Genomic DNA, 22,414 nt, shown 5'->3' on the forward strand with positions numbered 1-22,414 from the left:
TAGAGTCTGTCATACAGAGTGAAGTAAGTCAGAAAGAGAAAAGCAAATACCGTATGCTAACACATGTATATGGAATCTAAAAAAAGGGGAGGGGAGTTCTGAAGAACCTATTGGCAGGACAGGAATAAAGACGCAGAGGTAGAGAATGGACTTGAGGACACAGGGAGGGGGAAGGGTAAGCTGGGACGAATTGAGAGAGTGGCATGGACATATATACACTACCAAATGTAAAATAGATGTCTAGTGGGAAGCAGCCACATAGCACAGGGAGGTCAACTCAGTGCTTTGTGTCCACCTAGAGGGGTAGGATAGGGAGGGTGGGAGGGAGACGCAAGAGGGAGGAGATAGGGGGATATATGTTTATGTATAACTGATTCACTTTGTTATACAGCAGAAGCTGGCACACCATTGTAAAGCAATTATACTCCAAAAAAGATGTTAAAAAAATGCCACCAAATAAAAATTAGATTGGACTTCATCAAAATTAAAAATGCTTCAATGTCAAGAAAGTGAAATAACTAACCACAGAATGGGAGAAAATATTTGCAAATTATATATCAGATAAGAAACTAGTATCCAGAATACATAAAGGGCACTTTCAACTAAACGGTAAAAATACAATCCAACTAAAATATAGGCAAAGGATTTGAATAGACATTTCTCCAGGGAAGTTACATAAATAGCCAATAAGCACGTGAAAAGATGTTCAGCATCATCAGCCATTAGGGAAATGCAAATGGAAACCACGATGAGATACCATTTCACACCCCCTAGAATGGTTAAAATAAAAATGAGGGCCAAGTGTTGTTGAGGATCCGGAATAGAACCTTATAGCTTGCAGATGGTGTTTGTCAGTTTCTCAAAATGTTATACATAGAATTAACACATGACCCAGTAATTACACTCCTAGGTATATACCCAATAGAATTGAAAACACACATGGACACAAAAAATTGTACATGATGTTCATAAGTGCATCATTTACAATAGCTATAAAGTAGAAACAACCCTGGGCTTCCCTGGTGGCGCAGTGGTTGAGAATCCGCCTGCCGATGCAGGGGACACGGGTTCGTGCCCGGGTCTGGGAAGATCCCACATGCCGCGGAGCGGCTGGGCCCGTGAGCCATGGCCGCTGAGCCTGCGCGTCCGGAGCCTGTGCTCCGCAATGGGAGAGGCCACAACAGTGAGAGGCCCGCGTATCACCAAAAAAAAAAAAAAAAAAAAGTAGAAACAACCCAAATATCTATCATTATGAGTGGATAAATAAATTGTGATGTATCCATACAATGGCATGTTGTTTAGCCATAAAAAGAAATAAATTACTAATACATGTTACAACATGGATGAGCCTTGAAACATTGTGCGAAATGAAAGAAACCAGACACAGTGCCACATATTATGTGATTCCATTTATATGAAATGTCCAGAATAGGCAAATTCATAGAGACAGAAAATAGACTAGTAGGGACTTCCCTGGGGCGCAGTGGTTAAGAATCCGCCTACCAATGCAGGGAACACGGGTTCAATCCCTGGTCTGGGAAGATCCCACATGCCGTGGAGCAACTAAGCCCGTGCACAACAGCTACTGAGACTGCGTTCTAGAGCCCGTGAGACACAACTACTGAGCCTGCGTGCCACAACTACTGAAGCCCACGCACCTAGAGCCTGTGCTCTGCAACAAAGAGAAGCCACCGCAATGAGAATCCTGCGCACTGCAACAAAGAATAGCCTTCGCTCTCGGCAACTAGAGAAAGACTATGCGCAGCAACGAAGACCCAACGCTGCCAAAAATAAATAAATAAATAAATACATTTATTAAAAGAAAAGAAAATAGTAGTTTTCAGAAGTTGAGGGGAGGTGAAAATGGGGAGTAACTGATGAAAATGTTCTGGTATTATATAGTAGTGATAGTTGCACAAGTTTGTGAATATACAGCAACCACTGAGTTGCACTCCTTAAAAGGGTGAATTTTATGGCCATGTGAATTATAGCTCAATCAAAAAAAAAGAATGAGGGCGTGTAAGGGCCTATGTATTGCCTGCTTGGGCTGATCTCTGAGCCGAACCATGCTAAACATTAACTGAGAAAGGAAATACTATTATGTTATGACCCCTTTCCCTTCCCACATGGAAAATGTCCCAAGAAAAAGCTGACAAGTCAAGAGAACCCAGCAGAGCCGAACAGTCTCTGAAGAAGCAAGTTGGGATCATTTTTTAAGAGGTTTTTAATAATTTCTGTAGGAGATAGACCAAAAAAAAGCAGAGGAGAACCTTTTTCCTCACAATCTGCCTCATGTATCTCTGTTGCAAGAGACTGAGAATCATTCAAGTAACAGTTATGGGATAGCTGGGGTATTGGTACTCACAGGAATCAAAAGACAGGAATCAGGGCTTCCCTGGTGGCGCAGTGGTTGAGAATCCGCCTGCCGGATTCCCATATGCCGCGGAGCGGCTGGGCCTGTGAGCCATGGCCACTGAGCCTGTGTGTGTGGAGCCTGTGCTCTGCAACGGGAGAGGCCACAACAGTGAGAGGCCTGCATACCACAAAAAAAAAAAAAAAAAAAAGGAATCAGAATCATGTGGGAAGGCCTATGGCAACACAGGAAAGGACAGAAAGCCATGTTGCTGGGCAGTGGACAGTTCTTGGTTTGGCTTCCCAATATTCATCTTTTCCTGTTCTTAGTCCCCCAGTTTCCTTTTCCCCTATTGCCTCTTCCACTTTGATTAATTTGGAGCTAATATTTGAGATTTGGCTTGTAACCCAAGCTAGGAGGGCAGGCCCATGACCCAAGCTAGGGCATTGTATATTCCCTCCCTGGAATTTGAATCTCTAGCACAGGGACAAAGAGACTGAAGCTATCAATGATCAAATTTCCCTTCTGTCTATATAGCAGCATCTTGACCAGACCATTCCTGCCACCGAGACAGCTATTGTCTCTAGGACTGTCTTGCTTCCCACCAGTCCTCAAGTCTGACTCTTCCACCTCCTGTCAATTTGATTATACCCCTAATGCCCCTTTAAAAAAAAAAAAATTATTTATCTGTTTATTTGGCTGCGCTGGGTCTTAGTTGCAGCACGCCGGATCTTTTAGTTGCGGCATGCGTGCGGGATCTAGTTCCCCGATCAGGGATCGAACTCAGGCCCTCTGCATTAGGAGAGCAGAGTCTTAACCACTGGACCACCAGGGAAGTCCCCTCCCAATGCCTTTTGAATATTTTCTCTTCTGCTTAAGTTAGAGCCATTTTCTTCAGCTTGCCACAGAGAGCTTCACTCATGAATAGCTGGAACCATGGTAGAGCTGGGTTCCATGGGACTGGGTGGTCATGCAGAATCCAAAACAGCTCTTGGGTCCTCAGCAGTAAAAACTGAAGTACTATCTCTCTAGTGCACCATGATCAACTATTCTTTGTCTGCTATTCTCTGCATCTGTTTCTTTCCCTACTACAAATTCATCCTCACCCTTTATCTTTTCTCCAGCTCACAGTTCCTGTATACTCAAACTTTCAATTAGTCTCTTCAACACATTCATGACCCCTGCAGGGGAGGGAAAACCATTCCTCCACCCTCTTTAGGTTCTGTGGCCAGGCCTGAGAGTTAAACTGACACAAGAGAGATTAACAGGAGAAATATATACAAATTTTATTGAATATTGTTATGTGCACTTGGAGCCTTTATAGGAAAACTGAAGACCCAAAGAAGCAATTAGGGCCAAGAGCTTATATACCTTTTTTTCTTTTTTTTAATCAAAAAGACAGTAAATCTGTGGAGAAATGACAAGACAAAGGAAAAGAGTTTAACCTTCTAGGAGTGGTAAATTGTGAGGAAGTGACTAAGAAATATTAGGGGAAAGAAATGAAAGATAAGGGTTGTTTTAGTAGGTTGGTTTGTACAGATCAGTTTTGGCATTGACTCCCAGTCTCTCGTGATAAGAATGTTCTTCTCTTCCTGATATGTGGAGGACACTTTTCTTATGGGAAATTTTATGATCTGCTTTTAGGTGGAAAGGAGAAGTTCAGAGAGCCCTTCCTGCATCTGCGGTTTCTCAAATGCCTTACACTCAAAATAATCAATGTGTCAAAGCTGCGTATTTCGATTCCCATTTGGCATGTTCTGCTCTCCTCAGGGATCAGGTTTCTGAGCCTCTGCTTTCATCCTTAATTTACTGAAACTTTCAGGATTCGGCAATGAAACTTCTGTGAGTGAGACTCTGCCACAGCTCATTCCCCAATAATCAGAGTGCCACACAGGGCCCAGGACTAAGGTGAAGAAAGCAAGGCCCCCAGAGAACAGAATTTCAGAAGGCATGCACTCTGTGATGCCAGCCACGCACTTGTACAACCCCAAGAGGGAACGCCTCCTGACATGTTGCCCCCTGGCGGTCTTACTGGCCTCACCCTAGTGCTGGCCTTGGACTGCCTCAGCACAGTGTTTGAAGGGCCAGCCTAATGCTTGCTAGAGTGCCCTTGAGTCAATTTCCCCTCCCTAAAGTACATTCCTCAAATCCCCAAGGTTCTGGGAGGGGGCCTTTGCTTTTATCTTTCCCACAGAGTTCTCATATTATGCTCCAGAATTCACCTTGTCCCAGGGTGATTGAAGGTGGAAGCACACATTCTCTTCACCCCCCCCATTCTCAGAGCTATCCTCCCTTACCTTAGGCTCTCATCATAAGATTCCTTTGAAAATAATGAGCCATCCATTTTCCAAAATGTGAACAACTCAATCTTTTATAATATCACATGTAGGCTTACAACCAAGCAGTCAAGCTCATTTTGGATATTTGTGGCTTGTCTTCAGTTCTAATTTCCTACTTCTAGTTACTTGGACAAAATCACATCCCTTCCTTCAAAACAGTGATTTTTAGGTGTAGGCTATTCTATTTCCAGATTAAGAAAAAATGTTTTTAATATCATTTACAGGGATGTGGTTCTGCTAAAAAACAAAACAAAACAAAACAAAACAATTTACCCTTTAAATAGGACACTCAATTTTTCAACATAAACCATCTATATTTGTATATTTTTACAGAATTCCCCAAGGAAAGTTGATAGATACTTGACTTATATTCATGTAACTAAAAAGTCATGCAAAAATAATACTTTCCAGAGTACGGGGAGGGTCTTCTCCTAAAAGTAATCTGCTTTTCCATCCTTCGTGGCAGAAGGTGCTTGCGGCATATAATATGAAAATGTTCTTGCATCTACACTTTTTGTAAGGTTCAGACTTTAGTAAGCAAACTCCTTCCTCAGTTAAGGCAAAGAATTTCATGTCATTCCACCGTACAGTATGTGGGCCAGCCTATGTATTGGTTGTTCTTCAGTCAAGTGCCTATGTATTGGTGGTTCTTCAGTCAGGTGCCTACCTGGCCTCAGTCAGCTGTGGCCATGTGGTATGCGGTGAGCTAGTCACATAATATAAAACAGGGTTATTTGGTCAGCATGGGCCATAAATGGTCTGGGGTAGAAGCAAGGTATTTACATCATTAATACAGGCCAAAAGTGATTCTAATTTGAGAATACCTAGGAAATGCATATTTGAAAACAAAAGGTATCTAGTGATAAATTCCCCATAAAGGAGAAGGAGCAGGGAATATCTGTGATTGGGATTTGATCTCCTCTACTCCCAGTCCAACTTGGTGTACATGGGGCTGATCCATATAAATAGGCAAAGTTTCAGAGAACAGGTTGAGAGAATGGAACATTTTGTTTACAACAAAGACTTCCAAAGGGCGGAGTGTATTGGGGAAGTTGCAGAGGAATATGATCAGTCAGATGACTAGCTAGAGGATGCTCAGAGCCATATAATTTAGTATGTTCCATCTTTCAGAAAATTGTTCTGGACCATACTTACCCTTGCAAAAGCTTCTTTATTTCTCAATTCCACCTTAACTGCAAAAGTCCTCAAAAGAGTTGTCTATTATCTCTATTTTATTTCCTATCCTCATATTCCCTCTTATATTCACTCCATTCAGGCTTTATAACTTTGGCAAAGTAATCAATCTTCATGTTTCCAGGTCCAATGATTATTTTTCAGTTTCATCTTGTTAACCGCCAGCAGTGTTTGACACAGTTGATCATTTCCTCTTTCTTGAAATATTTCTTCACTTTAAGGGCTTTAAGGGCATCATATCTCTTTGATTTTCCTTCTACCTCATAGACCATTCGTTCAGAGCATCCATTGTTGATTTCTCCTCCTCAGCATTTATTGGAGTCTACCAAGGCTTAATGCCCAGCTCTCTTCTTTATCCACCTTCCCTCCCTAGATTATCTCATCCAGTATCATTACTTTAAGTGGCATCTATATGCTGATGACTCCCCCAAATTCTTATCTCTAGTCCTGACCTTTACCCCACTCCCAAGTCAATAACATTTACAACCACTTCTTGGTGTCTCCACTTGGAGAGTGTAAAAGTTTACATGTCCAACACTGTCTTTCTTCCCCCAAACCTGTTCTTCATATAGTTTTTCTTATTTTAATAAGTGGCAACTCCATTCTATCCATTGCTCAGACAAAAAATGATCCTGGATTCCTCTAACACCTCACATCCACTCCCTCTGGAAATCCTACTTCTTCTATCTTTAAAATATAACTTGAATCTAGCCATTTATCACCACCACTTATGCTACCCTGTTTCAAGCCACAATAGCTCTCATCTGGATTAATAGCCTCCTCACTTATCTTCCTGTGTTTCTATCCCCACCTTCCCACATAGTCTATTGTTAAGACAGCAGCCATAATGATCCTTTTAATACATAATTCAGATCATGTTACTCTTGCACAACCCTTCCACCCTACCCCAACCCCTGCATTTCCAATCAGTGAGAGGATACATTTTTAGTACTTGGCATTAGGTATATTTGGATAGTCCTTTGGCTAAACTTTTTTAAAAAATAAATTTATTTATTTGTTTTTATCTTTGGCTGTATTGGGTCTTCATTGCAGTGCACGGGCTTCTCATTGTGGTGGCTTCTCTCATTGTGGAGCACGAGCTCCAGGCGCAAGGGCCTCAGTAGTTGTGGCACACGGGCTCAGCAGCTTCACGGCATGTGGGATTTTCTCAGCCCAGGGCCCGAACCCGTGTCCCCCGCATTGGCAGGCAGACTCTTAACCACTGAGCCACCAGGGAAGCCCGCTAAATATTTTTATTGAAGCATAATTGATTTAAAATATCATATTAGTTTCAGGTGTATCACATAGTGACTCAATATTTTTATAAATTTAAAGTTATAAAATGTTGCTTATATTCTTGTGCTGTACAATATATCTTTGCAGTGTACTTATTTTATACATAGTAGTTTGTACGTCTTAATCCCCTACCCCTATCTTGCTCCTCCCCACTGGTAACCACAGTTTGTTTTCTATATCTGTGAGTCTGTTTCTGTTTTGTTATGTTCATTTGTTTCTTTTATTTTTTAGATACCACATATGTGGTAACATACAGTATTTGTCTTTCTCCATCTGACTTATTTCACTAAGCAATAATACCCTCCAGGTCCATTCATTTGTTGCAAATCGCAAAATTTCATTCTTTTTATATGGCTAATTAATATTGTATTTCATATATACCATATCTTCTTTATCCATTCATCTGTTGATGGACACTTAAATTGCTTCCATATCTTGGCTATTGTAAATAATGCTGCTATGAACATCATGGTGCATGGATCTTTTCAAATTAGTGTTTTCATTTTTTTCTGGATATATACCCAGGAGTGGAATTGCTGGATCATATGGTAACTCTATTTTTGTGTTTTGAGGAACTTCCATACTGTTTTCTATAGTGCACACCAATTTACCTTCCCACCAACAGTGTACTAGGGTACACGTTTCCCCACATTTGTTATTTGTAAACTTCTTGATGATAGCCATTCTGACAGGTGTGAGGTCAAATCTCATTCCTTTGGCTAAAATTTAAAGTAAGAAGTCTGTATTAGTTTCCTATTACTGCGTTAAAAATTACCACAAATTTAGTGCCTTAAAACAACACAAATTTATTCTCTTACAGTTCTGGAGGTCAGAAGACTAAAATCAAGATATCGGCAGGGCTGTATTCATTCTGGAGGCTTCAGGAAAGAATGTATCTTTGCCTTTTTTAGCTTCTAGAGGCTGCCTGCATTCCTTTCCTCATGTCCCATTTCTTGCCTCATGGCTCATTCCTTGAAGCACTCCAACTTCTTGCTTCCACTTTCAGATCTCCTAGTACTACTTACTCTGATTGCCTGCCTCCTCCTTATAAGGACCCTTGTGATTACTTCAGACCCACTCTGATAATACAGGATAATTTCCCCATTTAAAAATCCTTAATCATATCTGCAAAGTTCCTTTTGCTATATATGATAATACTCAGTGGTTCTTGGGCCCCACTATTCAGCCTACCCCAATCTCTTCCTCACATTGTTCACAAAAATAAATTCTGATGAATTTCAGGCCCATGTGTTTTTTATTTTTATTTTAAAAAATCATTTATTTATTTGGTTGCGCCAGGTCTTGGTTTGGTGCTAAGGATCTTCATTGCCACGTGCAGGATCTTTGTTGCAGCATGCAGGCTTTAGTTGTGGCATGCGGGATCTTTAGTTGCAGTATGAAAACTCTTAGTTGTGGCATGTGGGATCTAGTTCCCTGACCAGGGCTCAAACCCAGGCCCCCTGCATTGGGAGTGCGGTGTCTTAGCCACTGGACCACCAGGGAAGTCCCTCAGACCCATGTGCTTTTTAAAAAACATATCTTTCAATGAATAAAAAAATTTAAGGGAATAGATTTATTATCCTAGATGTAGAAAGTCCTTAAATGAGTTTCAGAAACCTAAATCAGAGTGACATCAGTGAAATTTTTAATTATTTTTAATTTTTAAAATTTTGGCCACCTGCATGGCTTGTGGGATCTCACTCCTCTGACCAGGGATTGAACCTGGGCCACAGCAGTGAAACCACCAAATCCTGACCACTAGACCACCAGGGAACTCCCACATCAGTGAAAATTTTAAAGTAGAGGGGATCCAAAATTCTTCCCATCCATAAAAGCAGTAAATAAACTGGAAAAAAAAACCCCACAAAACTGTCAAAAGCAACTTTATCAGAACCTCTAGAAAGTAATAAAAAGTTTGCAACCAGGCAAATGCTTAATTAAAAAAAAAAAAAAAACTGGTGAATCTTGGTAAGACAGCTTTGTGGAATTTTGATTTTCACTCCTTATCCTCCATCCCTCACTCCCTGGTTCATTCAGCAGCAGCTTTCAAGACATCTTGCATTATAGGTTAAGTTCCAAGTGCCAGAGAGAGCAGAACAGACCTTATTCTCAAAGAATTGTGGTAGGTTTTTTTTTTTTTTTTTTTACTTGTCTGGTGGTTCCCTGAAAGACCAGATCAAAGGGCTTGATTTTATTTCATCTAACTTGGATCTCTCCCGATGCTAAGGCAGTTATGTGGAGGTATTTGTCAAAAACATTTAAAGGCAAATGTATTATCTGCCGCTGCCTGGGGCAAAAATAACAGTTGGAACAAGCAATAGAAAAGCTTGGGAGGGGAAATCCTGGGAAATGAGATGCTTTGGGGAATAAGACTTTTGAAAAGTTCCCAAGACTCTGGAAGGGCATTGCATGCCCAGGGCTGGTGTGTGTTCAGAAAAGACTGGAGAAGACCCGACCCTGGGCTCTCAACTCTAGCTGGTCTTAAGTCTCTGCTCAAGCAGGAAGTGAAGGTTAAGGCAGAGTTGCTAACATCTGGATAAGTGTTGAATATGTGTCACAACATGCACATGGAGACCCATAACAAACTGGGAGGTTTTCTGTTGTTGTTTTCCAGACATTCAAGGAAACCTGTCAAATCATTAACTGATCACTAAGATAATTGAACAGAGACTTCAGTGGCCCACATGACCAAAAAATAAGTGTTTACAAAATTAATTCAGAAAACTCAATAAAGAAACAAACAACAACTACAACAAGCAGGAACAGCAAACCTTGGGGAGGAAAGAATATAATTTCTGTAGATGCTGCATTATAATATTCAAAAATTACTTGTACAAAGAAGTAAAGGAAACCAGGAGAATAAACTCTCATCAAATAGAGAATATCAATAAATTAATAGAGATTATTTTAAAATGAACCAAATAGGGCTTCCCTAGTGGTGCAGTGGTTGAGAATCCACCTGCCAATTCAGGGGCCATGGGTTCGTGCCCTGGTCCGGGAAGATCCCACATGCTGCAGAGCGGCTTGGCCTGTGAGCCATGGCCACTGAGCCTGCACGTCTGGAGCCTGAGCTCCACAATGGGAGAGGCCACAACAGTGAGAGGCCTGCATACTGCAAAAAAAAAAAAAAAAGAAATGAACCAAGTAGAAATTCTGGAGTTGAAAAATGTATAACTGAAATTAAAAATTCACTTGAGGGGTTCAACAGCAGATTTAAACATGCAAAAGAAAGAGTCATTGAAATTAAAGATACGTCAATTGAGATTATCTGATCTGAGGAGCACAAAGAAAGATGAATGAAAAAAAATGAAGAATCTCAGAAATTTGTGAGACACCACCAAGCATACCAACGTACACATAATTAGAGTCCCAGAAGGAGAGAAGAGAAAGGGACAGAAAGAATGTTTGAAGAAATAATGGCTGAAAACCTCCTAGATTTGATAAAAGATGTGAATGGTCATATTCAAAAAGCCAGTGAACTTCAAGTAGGACAAAATCAAGGAGATACACACCAAAATACATTATAATCAAACTGTCAAAGACAAAGAGAATCATGAAATCAGCAAGAGAGCAATGACTTGTCAAGTACAAGGGATCATCAATAAGATTAACAGCTGATTTCTCATCAGAAACCACAGAGGCCAGAGGGTATGTGACAACATATTCAAAATGCTAAAAGAAAAAAAAAAAACCCTGTCAACCAAGAATTATATATCCAGCAAAATGATCTTGCAGAAATGAAAGAGGTATACTTATTGCATCATTTTTCACAATAACCAATATGTGGAAACAACCTAAATGCCTATCAGTGGATTAAAGGATAAAGAAAATATTGAAGATACATATAATAGAATATTATTCAGTCTTAAAAAAGGAGGAAATCCTGTCATATACTACAGCAAGGATGAACTGTGAAGACAGTATGCTAAGTAAAATAATCCAATCACAAAAAGATAAACACTCATGATTCCATTTATATGAAATATCTAAAGTAATCAAACTCATAGAAATGAAAGAATAGTAGTTTCCAGGGGCTGGGGTGAGGAGGAAATGGGAGTTGTTGTTCAATGAATATAGAGTTTCAGTTATGCAAGATGAAAAGGTTCTAGAGAACTGTTGTACAACTATGTGCATATAGTTAACAATACTGTAACATATACTTAAAAGTTGTTAAGATGGTAAATTTATGTCATGTGCTGTTGTTTTTTTTTTTTTTTAACCACACACAAGAAAAGCCTAACAAAAAAGGAAGAAACCAAGACTTTCCCAGATAAATAAAAACTGAGAAATTGTTTCTGGTAAACATTCCCCTACAAGAAATGAAAAAAGGAGCCCTTTAATCTGAAATAAAAGGACACTAGATGTAAATTCGAATCCACATGAAGAAATATCCACTAATAAAGGTAACCACATAGCTAAATATAAAAGTTAGTCTTAATGTATTTTTGGTTATAACTTCTCTTTTTAGTCTATTCAATTTTTAAAAATCTACATAAAACAATAATTATAAATCTATGTTGGGCACATATTGTGTAAAAATGTAATTTGAGACAATAACAGCATAAGGAATGGAGGAGCTATATAGGAACAACATTTTTATATATTATTGAAACTAAGTTGGTATTAACTTGAATTATCTCATTGTAAATTAAGCTGTTAATTGTAATCCCATGGGAAACCATTAAGAAAAGAACTAGAAAATATATAGTAAAGGAATTGAAAAGGAAAAAATGGTATACTAGAAAACTATTATTTAATTAATTACTATCCACTTAACACAAAAGAAGGCATTAATAGGGTAACTACGGAACAAAAAAGATATGAGATATATGTAAAACAAATACACAAATCACAAAAGTAAATCCTTTTCTATCAGTTATTACATTAAATATAAATGGGTTAAACTCTCAAATTTAAAACAGAGATTGGCAGAATGGATAAAAATTTGATCAAACTATATGCTGTCTACAAGAGACTCACTTTAGATGCAGGACACAAATAGACTGAGAATGAAAGAATGGAAAAAGATATTTTAGTAACCAAAAGAGAGCAAACAGTAAGCAAAAGAGAATTGGAGTGACTATTCTAATATCAGACAAAATAGACTTTAAGACAAAAATTGTTGCACAAGATAAAGAGGGACATTACATAATAATAAAAGAGTCAATACATCAAGAAGATACAACAGTTGGAAACATATATGCAACTAACAACAGAGACCTAAAATACATTAAGCAAAAACTGACAGAGTTGAAGGAAGAAATAGACATTTCAACAACAGTAATTGGAGACTTCAGCACATCACTTTCAATAATCAATAGAACAACTAGACAAAATATAAACAAGGAAATATAAAACTTGAATGACTATAAATCAACTAGACCTAACAGACATGTGTAGAATACTTCAGCCAAAAACAGCAGGACTCACATTATTCCCAACTGTACATGGAAGATTCTTCAGCACAGAACATGTTGGGTCATGAAACAAATCTCAATAAAACTTAAAATATTAAATGTTATAAAGTATTTTCTCTGACAACAATGGAATGAAATTAGAAATCAATAAAGGAAGAAAATCTGGAGATTCACAAATATGTGGAAATTAAACTACAGTCTTAAACAACCAGTGGGTCAAAGAAGAAATCAAAAAGGAAATTAGAAAATACTTTAAGATGAATGAAAACAAAAACACAACATACCAAAACTTATGAGATGCAGCAAAAGCAGTGCTCAGAGGGAAATTTATTGATGTAAACATCTACATTTTTTAAAAAGAAGAAAGACCTCAAATCCAGAACCCAGCATTCCACCTTAAGGAACTAGAAAAAGAAGAGCAAACTAACCACAAAGCAACTAGAAGAAAGGAAACAATAAAGATTAGAGCAGAGATAAACAAAATAGAGAATAGAAAAACAATAGAAAGAATCAGTGAAAGGTTGGTCCTTTGAGGAGATCAACAAAATTAAACTTTTAGCTAGACTGACCCAGCAAAACAGAGAGAAGACTCAAATTAATAAAATCAAGAATGAAAATGGAGACATTACTTTCAATCTTGCATAAATAGAAAGTTTATAAGAGAATGCTTTGAAAAATCTACACCAACAAATTGGATAAACTGGATAAAATAGACACATTCCTCGAAACACACAAAAGCTAAAACTGACTAAAGAATAAATGGAAAATTTGAATAAATCTGTAACAAGTAGAAAGATTGATTCAGTTATCTGAAAACTTCCAACTAATAAAAGCCCAGGATCAGATGGCTTCACTAGCGAATTTTATCAAACATTTAAAGAAGAATTAACACCAGTCCTCAAGCTCTTCCAAAAAAAATGGAAGAGGAGATAACACTACCTAACTCATTGTGTGAGGCCAGTATTACTTTGATACCAAAGCCAGACAAAGAAATCACAATAAAAGAAAATACAGACCAATATCCTTTATGAATAAAGATGTAGGGGCTTCCCTGGTGGCGCAGTGGTTGAGAGTCTGCCAGCCGATGCAGGGGACACGGGTTCGTGCCTCAGTCCGGGAAGATCCCACATGCCATGGAGTGGCTAGGCCCATGAACCATGGCTGCTGAGCCTGCGCGTCCAGAGCCTGTCCTCCACAGTGGGAGAGGCCCCAACAGTGAGAAGCCCATGTAACACACACAAAAAACAAAACAAAAATATATTTGTTAGGATACAGGTTCAGCTACTATGATCTAAAATAATAGTGGCTTAAATAAATGAGAAGATTTTTTTTCACCCTTGGATAAATCTGGATAAACAATTTAGGATCAGTGTGATGGCTCTACAGTTATAAGGGGCCCAGGATTTTTTGCATTATTGCTCCAATATTCTTACCTGTGGATTCTGTCTTGTGAATAAAATGGCTGGTCAACACCCACCGTAACATCTACATTCCAGCCAGTAAGCAAGAAGAAATTGTCAAGAAGAAGGCCTTTCTTTTAAGAGTAAAGTCTAGAGATTGCACATTTTATTTCAAGACAATTCCCATTATCTAAATCTGGGGTTCTCAACCAGAGTTAAGTATGCTCCCTCTACTCACGCCCCAGGAGACATTTGACAAGGTCTGGAGACACTTTTAGTTGTCACAACTAGGAGAGGTGTACTACTGACATCTAAGAGGGAAAGACCAGGACAGCTGCTAAACATCCTACAGTGCACAACCCTCTGCAATAAAGAATTATCTGGACAGCTGGATATCCACATGCAAAAGAATAAATTTGGTTGTCTACTTCATACCATGTACAAAAATTAACTCAAAGTGGATCAGGAGAGACCTTCAAGACAGCAGAGGAGTAAGAAGTGGAGATCACCTTCCTCCTCATAAATACATCAAAAATAAATCTGCATGTGGAACAACTCCTACAGAACACCTACTGAACACTAGCAGAAGACCACAGACTTCCCAAAAGGCAAGAAAATCCCCATGTGCCTGGGTAGGGCAAAAGGAAAAAGTAAAAACGTAGACAAAAGAATAGGAACAGGACCTGCACCTCGGGGAGGGAGCTGTGAAGGAGGAAAAGTTTCCACACACTAGGGAGCCCTTTCACTGGTGTGGACAGAGGTTGGGCAGGGGGGAAGCTTCAGAACCATGAAAGAGAGCACAGCAATATAGGTGCAGCGGGCAAAGTGGAGAGATTCCCACATAAAGGATCAGTGCCAGCACTCACCAGCCTGAGATACTTGTCTGCTCACCTGCCAGGGCGGGTGAAGGCTGGGATCTGAAGCTCAGGCTTCAGAGTTCAGACCAGGGAGAGGACTGGAGTTGGCTGCATGAATACAGCCTGAAGGGGGCTAGTGCACCACAGCTAGCTGGGACGGAGTCCGGGAAAAAGTCTGGACCTGCCGGAGAGGCAAAAGACCTTTGTTTCAGGGTGCATGATGAGAGGGAATTCCTTCCCAGTGTGCCCACAGAAGGCAGAGCACTGCCTAAGCGAGCTCCAGAGACGGGCGCAAGCCATGGCTATCATCTTGGACCCCACAGACGAGTGTGAAATGCTAAGGCTACTGCTGCCACCAAGAATCCTGTGTGCAAGCACAGGTCACTATCCACACCCTGCTGGGAGCCTGTGCAGCACACCACTGCTAGGGTCCTAAAATCCAGGGACAACTTCACCAGAACACATGGTGCACCTCAGGCAGTTGCAATGTCACGCGTGCCTCTACCACCTCAGGCTTGCCCCGCATTCCAAGTGACTACCATATCCCTCCCTCTCCGTGGCCTCAGTGAGCAAGAGAGCCCTAATCAGCTGCTGCTTTAACCCCCTCCTGTCTGGACTGGAAACAGACACCCTCAGGCGACCTACATGCAGAGGCAGGGCCAAAACCAAAGCTGAACCCCAGAATCTGTGTGAACAAAGAAGAGAAAGGGAAATTTTTCAGTGCAGACTCGGGAGTACTGGATTAAATCCCTACAATCAACTTGAAAAATGCTGCATCTGAACAATACCTGAATAGATAATGAATGTTCCCAAAATTGAGGAGGTGGACGTTGGGCGCAACTATAGATTTGGGGTTTGCCTTCTATGTCAAATTTGTTTCTGGTTTTATGTTTATCTTAGTATACTATTTAGTGCTTATTATCATTGGTGGATTCATTTATTGGTTTGGTTGCTCTCTTCCTTTTATATATATTTTTCCTGTTTACTCTTTTTATGAGTGTGTATGTGTATGCTTCTTTGTGTGATTTTTGTCTGTATAGGTTTGCTTTTACCATTTGTCCTGGGGTTCTATCTGTTCGTTTTTTTGTTTTTGTTTCTGTTTTTGTTTTCGTTTTCTCTCTTCCTTTTCTTCTGAACCATGTGGCTTGCAGGGTCTTGGTGCTCTGGCTGGTTGTTGGGCCTGAGCCTTAGAGGTGGGAGAGCCGAGTCCAGGACATTGGACCACCAGAAACCTCCCGGCCCCACATAATATCAATTGGCGAAGCTTTCCCAGAGATCTTCATCTAAACACTAAGACCCAGCTCCACCCAATGGCCAGCAAGCTCCAGTGCTGGATACCCCATGCCAAACAACTAGCAAGACAAGAACACAACCCCACCCGTTACCAGAGAAGCTGCCTAAACTCATAGTGAGTTCACAGACACTCCAAAACACACCACCGGACATGGTCCTGCCCACCAGAAGGACAAGATACAGCCCCACCTATCAGAACACAGGCACCAGTCCCCTCCACCAGGAAGCCTACACAAGCCACTGAACCAACCTCACCCAATGGGGGCATACACCAAAAATAACAGGAACTATGAACCTACAGCCTGCGAAAAGGAGACCCCAAATACAGTAAATTAAACAAAATGAGAAAACAGGGAAATATGTAGCAGATGAAGGAGCATGGTAAAAACCCACCAGGCCAAACAAATGAAGCAGAAATAGACAGTCTACCTGAAAAAGAATTCAGAGTAATGATAGTAAAGATGATCCAAAATCTCGGGAATAGAATGGAGAAAATACAAGAAACATTTAACAAGGACTTAGAAAAACTAAAGAGCACACAAACAATGATGAACAACACAATAAATGAAATTTAAAATACTCTAGAAGGAATCAATAGCAGAATAACTGAGGCAGAAGAATGGATAAGTGACCTGCAAGATAAAATAGTGGAAATAACTGCCACAGAGCAAAATAAAGAAAAAAGAATGAAAAGAATTGAGAACACTCTCGGAGAACTCTGGGACAACATGAAATGGACCAACATTCGAATTATAAGGGTTCCAGAAGAAGAAGAGAAAAAGAAAGGGTCTGGGAAAATATTTGAAGAAATTATAGTTGAAAACTTCCCTAACATAGGAAAGGAAATAGTCAATCAAGTCCAGGAAGCACGGAGAGTCCCATACAGGATAAATCCAAGGAAACACACACCAAGACACATATTAATCAAACTATCAAAAATTAAATACAAAGAAAAAATATTAAAAGCAGCAAGGGAAAAGAAACAAATAATATACAAGGGAAGCCTCATAAAGTTAACAGCTGATCTTTCAGCAGAAACTCTACAAGCCATAAGGGAGTGGCAGGAAATATTTAAAGTGATGAAAGGGAAAAACCTACAACCAAAATTACTCTACCCAGCAAGGATCTCATTCAATTTGATGGAGGAATTAAAACCTTTACAGAAAAGCAAAAGTTAAGAGAATTCAGCACCACCAAACCAGCTTTAAAACAAATGCTAAAAGAACTTCTTTAGGCAGGAAACACAAGAGAAAGAAAAGACCTACAAAAACAAACCCAAAACAATTAAGAAAATTGTGATAGGAACATACATATCAATAATTACCTTAAATGCAAATAGATTAAATGCTCCAACCAAAAGACACAGACTAGCTGAATAGATACAAAAACAAGACCTGTATATATACTGTCTACAGGAGACCCACTTCAGACCTAGGGACACATACAGACTGAAAGTGAGGGGATGGGAAAAGATATTCCATGCAAATGGAAATCAGAAGAAAGCTGGAGTAGCAATACTCATATCAGACAAAATAGACTTTAAAATAAAGACTATTGTAAGAGACAAAGAAGGACACTATATAATGATCAAGGAATCAATCCAAGAAGAAGATATAACAACTGTAAATATTTCTGTACCCAACATATGAGCACCTTAATACATAAGGCAAATGCTAACAGCTATAAAAGAGAAAATTGACAGTAACACAGTAATAGTGGGGGATGTTAACACCTCACTTACACCAATGGACAGATCATCCAAAATGAAAATAAATAAGGAAACACAAGCTTTAAATGATACACTTAACAAGATGGACTTAATTGATATTTATAGGACATTCCATACAAAAACAACAGAATACACTTTCTTCTCAAGTGCTCATGGAACATTCTCCAGGATAGATCATACCTTGGGTCACAAATCAAGCCTCGGTAAATTTAAGAAAACTGAAATCATATCAAGTATCTTTTCCAACCACAATTCTATGAGACTACATATCAATTACAGGAAGAAAACTGTAAAAAATACAAACACATGGAGGCTAAGCAATATGCTACTAAATAACCAAGAGATCACTGAAGAAATCAAAGAGGAAATAAAAAAATACCTAGAAACAAATGACAATGAAAACACAACGACCCAAAACCTATGGGATGCAGCAAAAGCAGTTCTAAGAGGGAGGTTTATAGCAATACAATCCTACCTCAAGAAACAAGAAAAATCTCAAATAAACAACCTAACCTTACACCTAAAGCAGTTAGTGAAAGAAGAAAAGAAAACCCCCAAAGTTAGCAGAAGGAAAGAAATCACAATCATCAGATCATAAATAAAAGAAAAAGAAATGAAGGAAACAATAGCACAGATCAATAAAACTAAAAGCTGGTTCTTTGAGAAGATAAGCAAAATTGATAAACCATTAGCCAGACTCATCAAGAAAAAGAGGGAGGGCTTCCCTGGTGGCACAGTGGTTAAGAATCCACCTGCCAATGGATGGGACATGGGTTCGAGCCCTGGTCTGGGAAGATCCCACATGCCGGGAGGAACTAAGCCCATGTGCCACAACTACTGAGCATGTGCTGTAGAGCCCGCATGCCACAACTACTGAAACCTACACACCTAGAGCCCATGCTCCGCAACAAGAGAAGTCACTGCAATAAGAAGCCTGCTCACCACAATGAAGAGTAGCCCCCACTAGCCACAACTAGAGAAAGCCCACACACAGCAATGAAGACCCAACACAGCCAAAAATAAACAACTTAATTAATTTTTTTAAAAAAGAAAAAAGGGAGAAGACTCAAATCAACAGAATTAGAAATGAAAAAGAAGTAACAACTGAACCTGCAGAAATACAAAGGATCATGAGAGACTACTACAAGCAACTATATGCCAATAAAATGGACAACCTGGAAGAAATGGAAAAATTCTTAGAAAAGTACAAACTTCCAAGACTGAACCAGGAAGAAATAGAAAATATGAACACACCAATCACACGCACTGAAATTGAAACTGTGATTTAAAATCTTCCAACAAACAAAAGTCCAGGACCAGATGGCTTCACAGGTAAATTCTATCAAACATTTAGAGAAGAGCTAACACCTATCCTTCTAAACTCTTCCAAAATATAGCAGAGGGAGGAACACTCTCAAATTCATTTTAGGAGGACACCATCACCCTGATACCAAAACCAGACAAAGATGTCACAAAGAAAACTACAGACCAATATCACTGATGAACATAGATGCAAAAATCTTCAATAAAATACCAGCAAACAGAATCCAACAGCACATTAAAAGGATTATACACCATGATCAAATGGTGTTTATCCGAGGAATGCAAGGATTCTTCAATAAATGCAAATCAACCAGTGTGATGCACCATATTAACAAATTGAAGGATAAAAACCATATGATAACCTCAATAGGTGCAGAAATAGCTTTCAACATAATTCAACACCCATTTATGATAAAAACTCTCCAGAAAATGAGCAAAGAGGGAACCTACCTCAACATAATAAAGGCCATATATGACAAACCCACAGCCAACATCATTTTCAATGGTGAAAAACTGAAACCATTTCCTCTAAGATCAGGAATAAGACAAGGTTGCCCACTCACCGCTATTATTCAACATAGTTTTGGAAGTTTTAGCCACAGCAATCAGAGGAGAAAAAGAAATAAAAGGGATCCAAATTGGAAAGGAAGAATTAAAACTGTCACTGTTTGCAGATGACATGATACTATACATAGAGAATCCTAAAGATGCTACCAGAAAACAACTAGAGCTAATCAATGAATCTGGTAAAGTAGCAGGATACAAAATTAATGCACAGAAATCTCTTGCATTTCTATACACTAATGATGAAAAATCTGCAAGAGAAATTAAGAAACACTCCCATTTACCATTGCAACAAAAAGAATAAAATACCTAGGAACAAACCTACCTAAGGAACAAAAAGACCTGAATGCAGTAAACTATAAGACACTGATGAAAAAATTAAAGGTGATACAAGCAGTTGGAGAGATATGCTATATTCTTGGATTGGAAGAATCAATGTTGTGAAAATGGCTATACTACCTAAAGCGATGTACAGATTCAATGCAATCCCTATCAAGCTACCAATGACATTTTTTACAGAACTAAAACAAAAACTTTTACAATTTGTATGGAAACACAAAAGACCCCGGATAGCCAAAGAAATCTTGAGAAAGAAAAACGGAGCTGGAATCAGGCTCCCTGACTCCAGACTATACTACAAAGCTACAGTAATCAAGACTGTATGGTACTGGCACAAAACCAGAAATGTCAATCAATGGAACAGGATAGAAAGCCCAGAGATAAACCCACGCACATATGGTCACCTTATCTTTGATAAAGGAGGCAAGAATATACAATGGAGAAAAGACAGCCTGTTCAATAAGTGGTGCTGGGAAAACTTGACAGCTACATGTAAAAGAATGAAATTAGAACACTTCCTAACACCACACACAATAATAAACTCAAAATGCATTAAAGACCTAAATGTAAGGCCACATACTATCAAACTATTAGAGGAAAACACAGGCAGAACACTCTATGACATAAATCCCAGCAAGATCCTTTCTGACCCACCTCCTAGAGAAAAGGAAATAAAAACAAATAAACAAATGGGAAATAAACAAATGGGGGTTCCCTGGTGGTGCAGTGGTTGAGAGTCCGTCTGCCAATTCAGGGGACACGGGTTCGTGCCCTGGTGTGGGACGATCCCACATGCTGTGGAGCGGCTACGCCTGTGAGCCATGGCCGCTGAGCCTGCGTGTCCGGAGCCTGTGCTCCACAGTGGGAGAGGCCACAACAGTGAGAGGCCCGCGTACTGCAAAAATATAAAAAAATTTTAAAAATAAACAAATGGGACCTAATGAAACTTAAAAGCTTTTGCATAACAAAGGAAACCATAAACAAGGTGAAAAGGCAACCCTCAGAATGGGAGAAAATATTTGCAAGCAAAGCAACTGACAAGGGATTAATCTCCAAACTATACAAGCAGCTCAAGCAGCTCAATATCAAAAAACAAACAACCCAATCCAAAAATGGGTGGTAGACATAATTAAACATTTCTCCAAAGAAGACATTGGATTGCCAACAAACACATGAAAGGATGCTCAACACCACTAATCATTAGAGAAATGCAAATCAAAACTACAGTGAGGTATCACCTCACACCAGTCTGAATAGCCATCATCAAAATATCTACAAAAAATAAATGCTGGTTAGGGTGTGGAGAAAAGGGAACCCTCTGTTGGTGGGAATGTGAATTGATACAGCCACTATGGAGAACAGTATGGAGGTTCCTTAAAAAACTAAAAATAGAACTACCATACGACCCAGCAATCCCACTACTGGGCATATACCCTGAGAAAACCATAATTCAAAGAGTCATGTATCACAATGTTCACTGCAGCAGTATTTACAATAGCCAGGACATGGAAGCAACCTAAGTGTCCATCAACAGCTGAATGAATAAAGATGTGGCACATATATACAATGGAATATTACTCAGCCATAAAAATAAACAAAATTGAGTTATTTGTAGTGAGGTGGATGGACCTAGAGTCTGTCATGCAGAGTGAAGTAAGTCAGAAAGAGAAAAACAAGTACCGTATGCTAACACATATATATGGAATCCCAAAAGGAAAAAAAAAGGTTCTGATGAACCTAGGAACCAGACAGGAATAAAGATGCAGAGGTAGAGAATGGACTTGAGGACATGGAGAGGGGGAAGGGTAGACTCAGACAAAGTGAAGGAGTAGCATTGAAATATATACACTACCAAATGTAAAATAGATAGCTAGTGGGAAGTAGCCGCACAGCACAGGGAGATCAGCTCAATGCTTTGTGACCATCTAGAGGGGTGGGAAAGGGAGAAAGGGACGGAGGCACAAGAAGGAGGGCATATGGGGATATATATATATATATATATACATATATATATACATATAACTGATTCACTTTGTTATACTATAGAAACTAACACAACATTGTAAAGCAATTATACGCCAAAAAAGATGTTTAAAAAATAGTGGATCAAAGACCTAAATCTAAGCATTAAAAGTATAAAACTCTTACAAGAAAACAGGTAAATCTTCATGACTTTGGATTAGGCAACAGTTTCTTAGATATGACACCAAAAGTGTGTGCAACCAACAAAAAAAATACATAAAGCAGAATTTATTAAAATTAAAAACTTCTGTGGCTTCCAAGTACACTATTGAGAAAGTGAAAAGACCA

Source organism: Kogia breviceps, chromosome 7, assembly GCF_026419965.1.
Source record: "Kogia breviceps isolate mKogBre1 chromosome 7, mKogBre1 haplotype 1, whole genome shotgun sequence".
Lineage (NCBI taxonomy): Eukaryota > Metazoa > Chordata > Mammalia > Artiodactyla > Physeteridae > Kogia > Kogia breviceps.